Raw genomic sequence first — 13272 nt, forward strand, 5'->3', positions numbered from 1 at the left:
TTTCGACAATTAAAAAATGGGCTGCCCAGTTTAATCGTGGCCATACCAGCCTTGAAGATGATCCACATGAAAGACGTCCAAAAAGTGTAATACCACCAGAAATCATTGATCAAGTGCACAATATGGTATTGGATGACTGGTGAGTCAAAGGGAATGAAATTACTGAGACTATAGGCATTTCAAAAGAACGTGTGGTATATATTTTGCATGAAGAAATGCAATTGAAAAAGCTTTGTGCAAGATGGGTGGAGATCTTGCTCACAGCAGATCAAAAACTCACTCGCATGAAAATCTCTGAACAGAGCTTGGAGTGTTTTAAGAATAAAACTGATTTTGTATGTGTATTTATTACTATGGATGAGCTTCAATTCACATTACACACCAGAATCCAAACAGCAGTAAAAACAGCGAACAGAAGCCAGTTGTTCAGCGCCCAAGTCGGTTCCATAAGCAGAAAAGGTCATGGCATCAGTGTTTTGGGATGCTAAAGGCATTTTGTTTATTAATTAACTTGAAAAGGGTAAAACAATAACCGGGGATTTTATTATTCCGACCTTTTAACCAGACTAGACAAAAAAATTCGTGAGAAAAGACCCCGTTTGTGGAAGAAAAAATCATCTTTCATCAGGACAGGTGTTTTGGCAATGGCAAAATTAAGGGATCTGCATTATATAAATTGTTGGAACATCCATCCTATCCCGATTTGTCTCTTTGACTTCTATCTCTTCCCAAAACTAAAACCCTTCCTCGCTGGTCAATGTTTTTCTTCGAATCAAGAGGTAATTACAGTTGTCGAGGGGTATTTTGCAGATCTCCCTGAGAACCGCTACAGGGACGGGATAATGTCGATGGAATAAAAGCATTAGTCTTAAGGGAGATTATGTTAAAAAATTAAAATTATTTTGAAATTATAAATTCATTTTTTCATTGTTAGGCCGAGAACTTTTCAGATCATCCTTATAAATTAGCCAAAGTGCCCACACAATATACTGGAACACAAATTCACAGTGAAAAACTCAGCTCACTATAAAGCCAGTATAGAAAACCTCATTCCAACGCAATGACATAATGGTTAATTTTGATGTCTCCTCCTTATTCACCAATGTCCCACTCAAAGATACGTTAGACTTCACCCAAGCCAAATTTCCTCCAGATATATTTCGCTTGGCAAGGGAAATTCTACAATGACAGAGGGGACAGCAATGGATTCTCTACTCTCTCTCTCTCTCTCCCTGGCCAACTTCTTTATGGAAACCTTTGAAGAAAAAGCTTTAAACTCTGCCTCACTATTTGGCTATCCTATGTGGATGATGTGTTCTCTATTTGGCCCAAGCCTGGATGCACTCGACAATTTCTCAAAACACTTAAACAATCAATATCCGAGTATCCAATTTAACTTGGAAATGGAAAACAAGTCTCCCTTATCTAGACACTACGATTACACGCCAGCCTGAAGGATCTCTTGCCTTCTGTTTACAGAAAAGCTACATATTCACACCCCACCTCCCAACAATATGGGATTATAAATATCCTATATGAGGGCAAAATTAATCAGTTCAGACAACAATGCCCTAATTACTGAACTTTTTTGGGGTTGTAGCCAACACTTTCTTAGCCAATGGCTACAAATGTGGATGATATTAAATTAAAATGCATTAACTAGTTTTAATTTAATATTCAAAATATTAAATTAAAACCAGTTAATCCACCCCCCCCCTCTTCATAGCAGGGATTACTCTATCACTATTCCATATATCTGGAATAGATCCAAACAACTAACAAAAATCCTAAAAATATATGACTTCACAGAAATTGGCATCTGTTATCCACTCCGGCAAAGACCAGCCACTTTCCCTAGTCCTACCTGGAGTATACCAGTCCCTTGCAGTTGCAAACTGTCATACTATGGCCAAACAGGCAGGACTGCAAATATCAAGATATCTGAACACAAGAACTACACCCAGTTCCAGAAAATACAGACACTCAGGAAGCCACTCCAGTGCATGATCAGCCACTCTTGCTGACCATGCATTGGACACCCACTATAGAATGTGCTAGAAGCTGCTTTATTACACCACAAGTACGAAAGGTTGAATCTTAGAATGTATGCTTCCCAAATTTGGGGAAGTTTCATGCACCCAAATTTGTTGAGGTTTGGGAAGATTTTCAGAGCTGTGGCTGATTCAAGGTTCAACCTTTCGTACTTGTGGGCTAAATTGTGTGTGTCTTGGCTGTCAGCCCGGCAGCCAAGACACACACAATTTAGCCCACTTGTGGAAACTAGGGGGAGGCAACTGAAGTCGGACCCTAGGATGGACTTCAGTTGTCTTTCTTCTGCCTTTGCTTAGTGCGAGTGCCTGCATGCACATATCAGTTTTGCAATACCTGAGGATGACAATGTAACAATCTGAAATATAGGTAATTAAAGTTTTATAATTGATAATTGAGTTTATGGTGTCATTTCCTAAAAAAGAGATTTCTAACCATCGTATAATCTACAAGAAGTAAAGAAATAGAATTTCTACAGGAAAAGCATGATAGTTTTAATCTATGCAAAAAGCTTAAGGAGACCTCAGGTATATTTAAGTAAAAAAGCAACTATGTACCCTTTGAAACAAAAAGAGAGAAATAATATCTGAAAAGGATGAAATATATAGGACTCTTTACTAATAGACAAAACCCCAAAAATACTTATGAACAGATCTTAGAATAAACGGAAGGCCCGTGCATTCTAAGATCAGAGTAGAATATATGGCAAACTCAGCTAGAAATGATAGTGCCTTAGGTCCTGATAGAATACCAGCAGAAATAGTAAAGTTATTAGAAGGCGACAACATTATTATATTAGTCAAGCTATTTAATAAAATCTACGATGCATAATCCCATGACTGGTTACAGTCGACCTTCATCATGCTACCTAAAAAAGCAAATGACCAAACTTGTAATGAATTATAGGATGATCAGTCTAATGAGTCATGTTCTCAAAATAATCAAAAAAGAATATACAGAAAATGTGAATACGCCTTTCTCGTTTCCAAACTGCTTCTAAACCAAATTGAGTGTTGTTGATGGCATAATCTTATCCCAAAAAACGTAGTAAAAAAATAAGGGAATATTCGTCTGATTCGAAAAGCATTTGACAAAATCCAACATACTAAAATTATTGAATTATTAAGAAGAATTAGATTAGATGGTAAAGGCATAAGAATCAACAAAAACTTATATTTGAACCAAATGGCATCTGTTCAAGTTGACATTATTACAGACTCCATTAACATCAAACGAGGAGTGAGGCAAGGATGTGTGCTGTCACCTTTCCTTTTTAACATATACTCAGAAGTTACATTTCAAAAAACCTTAAGAGAGGTTAACGTAAATGGTGAAATCATCAATAACATCCAATATGCTGATGACACAGCTCTCCTGGCTGACAATATTCAGGATCTGCAAAACGTTCTCCTGATGAAATTAACACTAACAAATTAAATTTAGGAGCATGCATGGTTAAATGCTATGTATGGTCTGTACTGATGTGCAGAAACTTGGACCTTGAAGACATCGGTAAAAAAAAAAACTGGAAGCCTTTGAGATGTGGTTTTACAGATGAATGTTAAAAATTCCGTGGACAGCAAAAACATCCAAACAAGTAATAGTAAAACAAATGGTGAAATCACGTGAACTTTTAGATATCATAAAAAGAAGAAAAACTGCACATCTCAGTCACCTACTTTGTAATGAAAAATATAGATACTTCAATTGATTATAAAAGGGAAGATAAATGAACAAGGAAAATGAAAATCTTGGCTGGCAGACATCAGACAGTGGACTGCCTGATCTTTGAGGGATTACTCAAAATGTACAAAGGTGGCCACCGACCTCCGATAGTAGATGGCACTCAAAGACGGTTTTTATCCACACATCTGAAATTGACTATAGAGCTCACATTATTTCAGATATGATGTTAGGGAACCTGAGTGTCAGCAGTTGCCTACTATACTCTCCTTGGATTCCTTAGATCACTGATAATCCTGGACTAGCTGTCACTGATGGTAAAGAATAATTGTCTTTAAAATGTCATATAGGGCTGAAATGACCTCATTTACTCTTGTTAGGGAATTTATTAATTTCAGAGTATGTAAGAATTATGAGTATTGCTCCATATGAAGTTTGAATATACATTCATCATCAAATTCCTGATATATACCATTAAGGAGTACAGGATGTAATCATTACCAACTTCCTACCTACAATTTACCTCCAAATCAGTCTGTTAGTTGTCAAGACTCCAACATTATCAGATCTTATATTTCAATCTTCAAAGGCAATTTTTACTGTATCAATCCACCTATATCTTAGTTTTCCTCTGGATCTTTTCCCTGCCAACCAGGCAGAGATTCCTGGATACTGATGTCGAGTTCTAAACCAGTTTTGTTTTTAATATATCACCATTGATGCCATCTATTTATGCTCCTAATCTTTCTCAGATCTGTGGTCTCTAGTCTTTGGTCAAATTTTTGACTTCTGAGCCAGCTCTCAGATCAACAAGTTAAAATTGGCTTGAATACAGCTAATTTAGTATTTTGACTAATTTTTCTCATATTCCATTGACTTTCTGCTACACCAGATTTGTTGATTCTGTTGCCTATTTCCATATTTAATCTACCATCTTCACTAAAAATCTGCCTAAGTATAGTTCGCCCACCGTTTGTAGTCCCTGCTTCTCGTCTTTCCAAGAATAGTCGATTCATATTGAAGGGGAGAAAGAAATGAAGGACGTCCAAATTGGCCAACACGTGAAATCACGTGCTTTATAGGTAAAATTTTCCAACTGTTATACAAGCAACATAGTTAGCTGCAATCATCATAAAAGAGAAGTTAATTTTCCGACAGTAATAATGAACAACTCATCCCACTATACGGACTGATTACACTATTATCGGAATGGATTCTCCTTTTTCTGAGATGCGCAGAAGTGGCGGATCTTTAATCGGTGGGCGAACTATAGCTGAAATGTTTTACTTGTTATATAGATTCTCCATTCAGAATGCAGTTTATATTTTCAATGTTTCTGCCTATTTTCATTGTCTTTGTAATGCTGACCTTCATACCATATCTAGCACAAGTCATTCACTTGGGTCAGCGAATTTTGCAGACTTGTAGCGGATTTATTTAAAAGTATATCATCTGCATAAAGCAAAAAGAGATGAACGTCTCCAATTTTGATAATAGGTTTAATACCACTTTCCTTCATAATGTGATCCATATAAAGATAATGAATAACAGAAGGGATAATGTACATCCTTGTCTGATGCCAGATTTAACATTAAACCACCTTCCTCTACTTCAATTCTAACTGCTGACTTACAACTCAAAGATTAAGTATTTCTTGATATAATGCACCCTTGATACCATATAACGGTAACGTTTCTAATAGCTTCTCTTGGCACATGCCTTTTCCAGATTTACAAAAGATAAATACAGTTCGTTATATTTCCACGATTTCTCAACTATGTCATAAAGTGAAAATCCGATCCTGACTGTCTCTTATCTGGCCTGAATCCAGCTTGTTCTTCACCAAGCTTCCTTCCACAATCCTTCTTAGCCGTTCCTCTAGTAGACTTGCACATATATATACACATCTTACTAGAAACACCTCTTTAATTCTCTTATCCAGTTTTATTTCCCTTTTTATATATGGATAATTTGAGAGCTCAACTCCAATCATCTGGAATTCGTTCTCCTGTTCAGGCTTTCTGAACTATGCAGTGCAGCCACTGTCAGACTTAAATCTCCATACTTGAGCATTTCTGGTCGAATATCATCTACTGCTGCTGCCTTTCCACATTTCAGGCTTTTTCTACTTACAAGTACATATGTATTCCTGACTGCAATTTTTCGATATTTCAAGAATATTTTCTCCTGTTTTCATGTCACCTTTATCATCTCTAATTCCTTTTACAGCACTCCTTCCTCCATTTCCGAGCTTCAACCACCTTAAAATAAAAAAATAAGTCCTCCCATGACTTTTGTTTAGCTTTCTTACATTTGTCTCTGTATTCTCTAAGAGCACAAGCTGACTTATTTGCCAGGAACTTATGCTTCCTTCTTTTCTTTCACCGCCTGTTTAACTTCCTGTGTACACTATGGAGTTCTGATTTTTCTATCTTTACAACCTCACCATATGCCTCTCTTGCTGAATCAATCTGTTTTCTTCATTGCTTGCCACTGAATCTCCAAGGTTCGGTTCCTGTTCTAAAACTTTTTTTTTTTTTCCAATCATGTTTGTGTACTTTAGTCTATAGTTCACATCTGAGAGCTGCTCAACTTTTATTTGCTTTAAAACTTTCTTGCATGTTATTCTTTTCAATATTAAATTCAAATTTATCCTGCTCAAGACTAAATAGTGATCACTTGCAATTTCAAATCCTCTGGTGTCCTGCAGTCAATGAGACTTTTCTTACTCCTTGCCTCTTCTCTCCATGTGAATTTGTGCATTTTTCTGTTCTAACATTGTAGTAGTAATTACTAGTCTGTTCTGAACAGAAATCCAACAGTTATTTGCCATTAGCTTTGCCCTTTTCTCCAAATTTCCCACAATATATATTTTTGTATGTTCTGACAATCATTTCCTACTCTATTTACATTCCCAACAAGGGGACCGACTTTTCCTTTTTCACTGTCCGTTGCTTTCTCTAAATCCTCAAAAAATTCCTCCACCTTCTTCTGTGGACCCATAGGCACAAGTCTCACTGTCCAGGTCCCCATTCTCACATTTGCCTACATCACTCTACTTGATATTGCCTGCTATTCAAGATTAGCCTCTTATTTATTGTTGAATACCGTGGCTACTCCTTTTCCTTGATTGTCATTGAATATAACATTTTGTATTTATTGCTCAGAAAGATCTCACCAGTTTTTGCTTTTTTTTTTTTTTTTTCAGTCACCTCTATTGTCAATCTGGTACTTATCCAGTTCCTCAGCTAGCTCCATTTTTTTTGCCATTCAAGCTTATGTTGATAGTACCGATCTTGAACTCTGGTGATGTTAAGTTGGGATGGGTTTAGGATTTGTTCCAGTAGCTGACTTTTCACTGTTTGTCATGGTTCTTTGGCAAAAACAACAGGGCCCTTGTTTGACTGGGTGCTGCCCCAGCCAACCCGAAAGTGTGTCATGTTTTACCATCATTTTTTATTTTGGTTTAAGCCAATTAGAATGCAATTTGGGATTTAGCCGACCAAATTGTATTAACAGCAAAAATACCTGCCAATGTTCCGAAATCAAACCTGCAACACACGCCAAATACCTCGGTCTCTATATAGATTCCCACCTTAAATGGACAAAACATATAGAATACCTACACACCAAACTCCGGATCATCGCAGCAAAACTCTTTGGTCGGCTAAATCCCAAATTGCCAGCCCATCCTCGTCCGTTCAGTATCCAGGTAGATGCCTAACAGGTTGCAACATGAGATGGTTAGGACTGGAAATTATGTTAGCCCTGATCGGTTCTCTGCATTCCTTTAGAGGCTGTGTGGTCTCCTCTCAGCTATATAGCTTTGACCCTTAAGCACTCTGAATATACATTCTTCACCTCAGTTCAAAACATAACTTCTGATTTCATTTATTTATCCTCCAATCCCTTTTTTGCCATCATAATTGTCACATGATGTGACATGGCCTCAATAATACTTTTGGAGATATGCTGAGAAATTCATTTGGAAAATAATCCTGACAATGTTAGCTCTCTCAATCATCACTACAGAGATGTTCTGAGGACAATGGTAACACACCTGATAGTGTGTCATGTTTGGCAAATTACTGGCAATGTGGCATGGAACATACATTTATTACCTGGGAAGACACTCGCCATGAAGGGAGAGCATGTGATCATTCAAAGGTACTTAGTGGCATTCATTAATCTATGAGTACCAGGGTTCCAAGAGATTCCCAGGAAAACACCCATACCATAATGTTACACAAGAGTAATTCCTCTCCCCAGATTTTTGCGTAACCTTCCACATAGTGCAACCAGAAACAAGATTCATCCAAAAAAGGCAACTTTTAAGTTTTTCAATGATTTGCTAACTCACCATTAGATGAAAAATCCTTTATAAGTTTCTTTGCATCCTAGATGGGATTTGAATGCAGGCCTTTCCAACCAAAGGAAATTGTTGATACTGAGTTATGAATGTTCCCAATGCAGAGGAGTGCACATTGAATTGTGGTCTGGGAAACACCACCATTCATCCCCTGGTTAAATTCGCCATTCCAAAGTTTGTCTATCAACTTACATGACATTCACCATGGGTGAATCTCTGGCCAGGATGCTACTGTTCTGCACAGTATTCTTTCACTTTTGCAGCATTAATTAGTTTGATGAACAGTCCACAGTATTCATAGCTTCCTGAGTATTGATCTTTGCCCAATATTCTAAAATTATGCATTTTATGTACCTGTGAGATCATACACATATCTTACTCCCCTGTCAATCAGTCACTGAACAATTGTTGATTGAACTGGGGATCACACATACTGGCTTCTTCTGTGAGAGCACCACCACATGGTCAGGTAAAGTGGTCAAAATATTCTGATTGGATTGTGCATAACTTCTCTAACCTCTTTTTAATACTCAAAGGGAGTAGGCAGATTTTTAGCACTTACTTCTGGAAATGGATGAGCAAATGTCTGCTCTTAGTGATCGACAGTGGAACCCATTGCAACCTGATTTCAAACAGTTGAGGAGAACAGCATGACAGGCAACTGCCACATTTTGCAATCCTAAATATAACACATACTGCATTTAACAGTCAATTTTTGAGATGTGAGATTAAAAACTCAAATTTCTTGGTAAAAAAATCTCTATTTGCCTGTGATGGAGATTACAATAGCTTGGAAACTGAAAAAAGGCAGAAAGAGTTCCTCATTAACAACCTGAATCAAATTCATCATCATGTCTTCTGGAAGTTCAGCTTTTATAGTATAAGAAACACTTCCACAAAGCAACACAGGCACCTTCTCTTTTTATTAAAAAAAATCATATGAAGTAAAAACAAACAAAATAGTTTTTATTCTATGATACAATGCATACAAACAAGAATATATATCTCATGACAAAATATTGGCTGTGAGTATTTAATCTATAAAAATATACAAGGATTATAAAACCCTACATTTATAAACTGTTCCATTTCAAAATATATTTTACTAATTTACAATTATGGCATTATTACATTGCACAAATAATTTACAGGTAGGTAAGTTTAATTTCACTGGTAAATATACATGTATAATGAAAATACAAAAACTGCAAGATTTGCTTAAAAAACCGTGATTACTTAATGAAGAGAATTGCATGATCATTCACATTATTTAAAATTTTTATAGAGGATCAATAAAACTAAAAAGAAAATATAATCTAATAATAAACCTCAACATGACAAAAATCAATGTCCAAATATTATAACTAAGTAAAACCTGTTTCAGTCACCAAAGCAATGAACTGTCACTTAATAAGTGTAAAAGGATGAGTTAAACACATCACTGCAGCAGAGATTAAGAACACTTAATACAGTTCTAAATAACACAATAAAAAAAAGAGGGTGGGGAGGGAGATGAAGCTCTTATGTTGCTTTTTTGTATTATGAATTATATTTTCCCTATTAACCAATAAAACAAGTCCTGTATGTCACATTAAGTGTTCAGTCTTGACATGTGTGAATCACTTCTTACTGCAGTCATCTCTGTGAAATAATAATGTAACATTCAACAATGGCTAAGTGTTTCACTCAGATGATGACAATTATCAGAGGGAATTCTTATTTCAAATATAAGCTTTCATTTTTATGAGGGTATTATTTGTTTTTAATAAGCCACGCCACAAACTGATAAAGTAAGGAGTTTCAATCAATGAGGCAAGTACTTTTTTAAAAATTATAATGCATACACTAACAATCATATAATCTGAAAACTTTGCTCTAGAGATAAAAACATATTTTTCAAGCCACTTCACACATTCAATAAAACCAAGAAGCGATATCATAAGCAATGAAAGTCGTCTAACTACATAAGGATATGTAAAGTTTGATGCAACAGTGCTAAATTTAATCCTACAGCTTATAGGAGAAAGGAATTGGATTAAATGAGTATGTTGAATATCTGCTATAATGTGAAACTGTCAACAGCTCATACTATTTATAGAGACTTTTTAATGAGTAACTAACTGGGGTCATCAAGTACTGTTTTAAATGAAAAGGAATGAATAATGAGTATAATTACAGCTGAACACTACAGGTACTAATGTAGTTTTCTACAGGCATAGTATCATAATAAAAAGGAAATTATCACAAATTATTATTTTTTATATATAAAGTTGCATTCTTCTATAATTATTTCATTCTGAAAAATATTTGATCTTCAGGACACACACGAAACAATTATGCATTTAAGATTATTATAAAGGGCTTCTAACAGAATGTTGATATTCTAAATGCAAATATTTAATGAAAAAACAATGATAAGAGTAACAGATTTTATGAGTGAACAAGTTGGGACAATGTGATAGATCAACATATACCCAACCTGCAAAATAGTTTTTGCTATGTACACTCCCATTTTTGGGGAACAGTATAGTATGCCATCTCTAATTTCTCTTAACTCTTGTAACAAAATCACTTTTGATGAGTACACCTTATCCTTTATGCCATAGGGAAAATAAACAAAAATAAGGATGTAAGTTTGAGTTGGGTTGTTTTGGAATTAAAGCAACTATGCACCAACTAAAGCTATGAGGCCAAATGCACTTATAAGGTTGTATTTGTTAATTAAATAAAAATATACATTTTTATATATAATAATAATATTATTATATAATAATAAAAATATACATTTTTGAGCTATTTGTGATAGAAAAATTATAGTCTCACTGCACTTATGATTCTTTATGCTAGTTTCCATTGTCCTATTTTACAAGATGAAAAATTCTGCAAGCTCTCTATAAGATTGAGAATGAGAAGTGATCAGGAAATTGGCTCTTTTCTCATTTCACACATCTTATAAATTGGTTTCTCAACATTGTATCTTTAAATTAATTTAAGCACCACTTGATATATTTATCAAGTGAATCAGATTGCTACATTTGCTTCAATTCTGCCTGCATATGAATCAGTGAGTCAACATTTGTTCAACAAAACACATGCCAATTTTTATTGAACTGCTATCTACTAAGTAGAAAGGAGAGTAGGATGGAATGGATGAGAACAAAATTCTGAACAGATAATGAACAACTATCAACAATTTGGTTTCAAAATTAACTACAATTAAAGTATTCTTTTGTGGAAATCTTACATATATAAAATAGAACCAAATAAGTTTGGTAACAATAATAATTATACAGTCTGTGGAATCTTAGCAATTTTTGACTGCCATACAGTCATTTGGAATGCAGAACACCTAACACTTGGTTCTAGGGATGGCAACAATAAGAAATGAAACTGATTTGTATCCAGTTTGGAATGCAGATAATTCAGGCACCTATACTAAAAATTGCCAAAGATTTGAAAATCTGGATACTGAAGGATATATTAATGCATTTTCAGTGTAATGTAATTTTGTTGCCATTAAACCTAGAGTTTTTGCCAAAGATGATCCTGATTAAAGCTCTTGGAAACAATAGTAGAAATCAGGAGAAGCTACTACTGAGCTCTTATTTTGAAAATGTCAAATGACTTCATGTAGCTCTATATATTTAAAGTAGAAATAACATCCTTATTTCCAATTATACAAATGTTTGCATTACATGAAACACTGCTTTAATGGAAACAAGGTCCTTGGGATTGAACTATATTTTTGTTTGCCTTAGCTTAGTTTAAAATACAAATGTTTATCACATCTGCTTAAATGTATAAAATCAACAAGTAGAAAATCATAAAAAATTTTGTTTCCTTATTTGACAATTACGGTAATAACAGCCAAGCCAGTATTTTGAGAGCTTTCAGATATTTATTCTGTCTACAACCCAATTTATTTATCTACTTATACTATGTAGGTATTAAGTGATAATAAACATCTAACAAATGTAATAATAATAATAATTCATGGTGCTTATAGGCCCCTTGATCTGCCAAGTATCCTTGGCTTTCTTAACTGGATAATGTCTTAAATATATTTCTGTATGGAAATTGTCTATTTTCTCCTGGCTAGTCTGCAAGACCTTCGGATGAGACTAGCTACCTCATCTTCAACTGAAAATTCTTGATAAAACGTCTTCATATCCTAGGTGGGATCCAAACCCCATAGGTGAAACTGACAGAAGCTTGAAAAATATCTGGAAATATTTACTAACATGGCAGTAAATTTCACCTTGTGAGAAATATGCACCATAATAAAAGCCATGCACTGCCTGGTGTGCTTTGTCAGGACTTCAACTAGCATAAAAAAATTCTATGTTTGGTCTCTAGAGCAGGGTTTTCAACCTTTTGTGGGTGGGTTCACATTATATATATAAAAACAACAACTAATGTCTACTGAATATAGCAATTTTTACAGAAACTAAAACTTGTCAGAGAAAGTATTTCAAGGTGCAAATTGATAGGTCTTGTCAAATAATCACACTGTAATTACTATTCACTTATTATATTTCTGTTACCAACAGTGAAACAACAATTTCCTTCTGGAACAAATTTGTTCACAGCATAATGTAGTATACATATGAAAGAAAGTTTCAGCAATTTAGTTAAGCTTTATAAAAGCAGCTTAGCTTTTACATACCATCTAACAGGTATAATATGGCACAAAGTTTTATTTTTCTTGTAGCACCCATATGTGGTACTACTGGTATGCTACAGTTTTTTGTAAATGCTTCTATACAAAAAATAAATTAAAACATAAGAGACACAAACCAATAGTCAACAATATGGAATGGCATATCATAAGCAACCACTTTTGTAGAGTGATAATCCCGTTATAATGAAATCATGAATCAGTTGCTTTATTTAGTGTTTTCCGACATCGACTGAGTATCTGCTATTCAAAATCTCCATAAGATTTGCTTTTAAGTAATGAATTAAAATAATATCTTAAAATTAACTTTTGTTTCGAACATGGCTTCTCTATCTCAAGAATATAGTCTTCAGTTTTCAATTTAAAAAAAAAAAATCAACTAACACCTTTAATTCCATTATAGGGATGTAGGGAGGAGGAGTTTACCCCATCTAACTTTTGGAGACTGAGTGGGCAGTTCAATTTCCACTGGTAATCAATCAGATAGCTGGCC

The sequence above is a fragment of the Typopeltis vanoorti genome, chromosome 23, assembly GCF_054136105.1.
Source record: "Typopeltis vanoorti isolate ZY-2024b chromosome 23, IOZ_Tvanoo_1.0, whole genome shotgun sequence".
NCBI classification, from domain to species: Eukaryota; Metazoa; Arthropoda; class Arachnida; order Uropygi; family Thelyphonidae; genus Typopeltis; species Typopeltis vanoorti.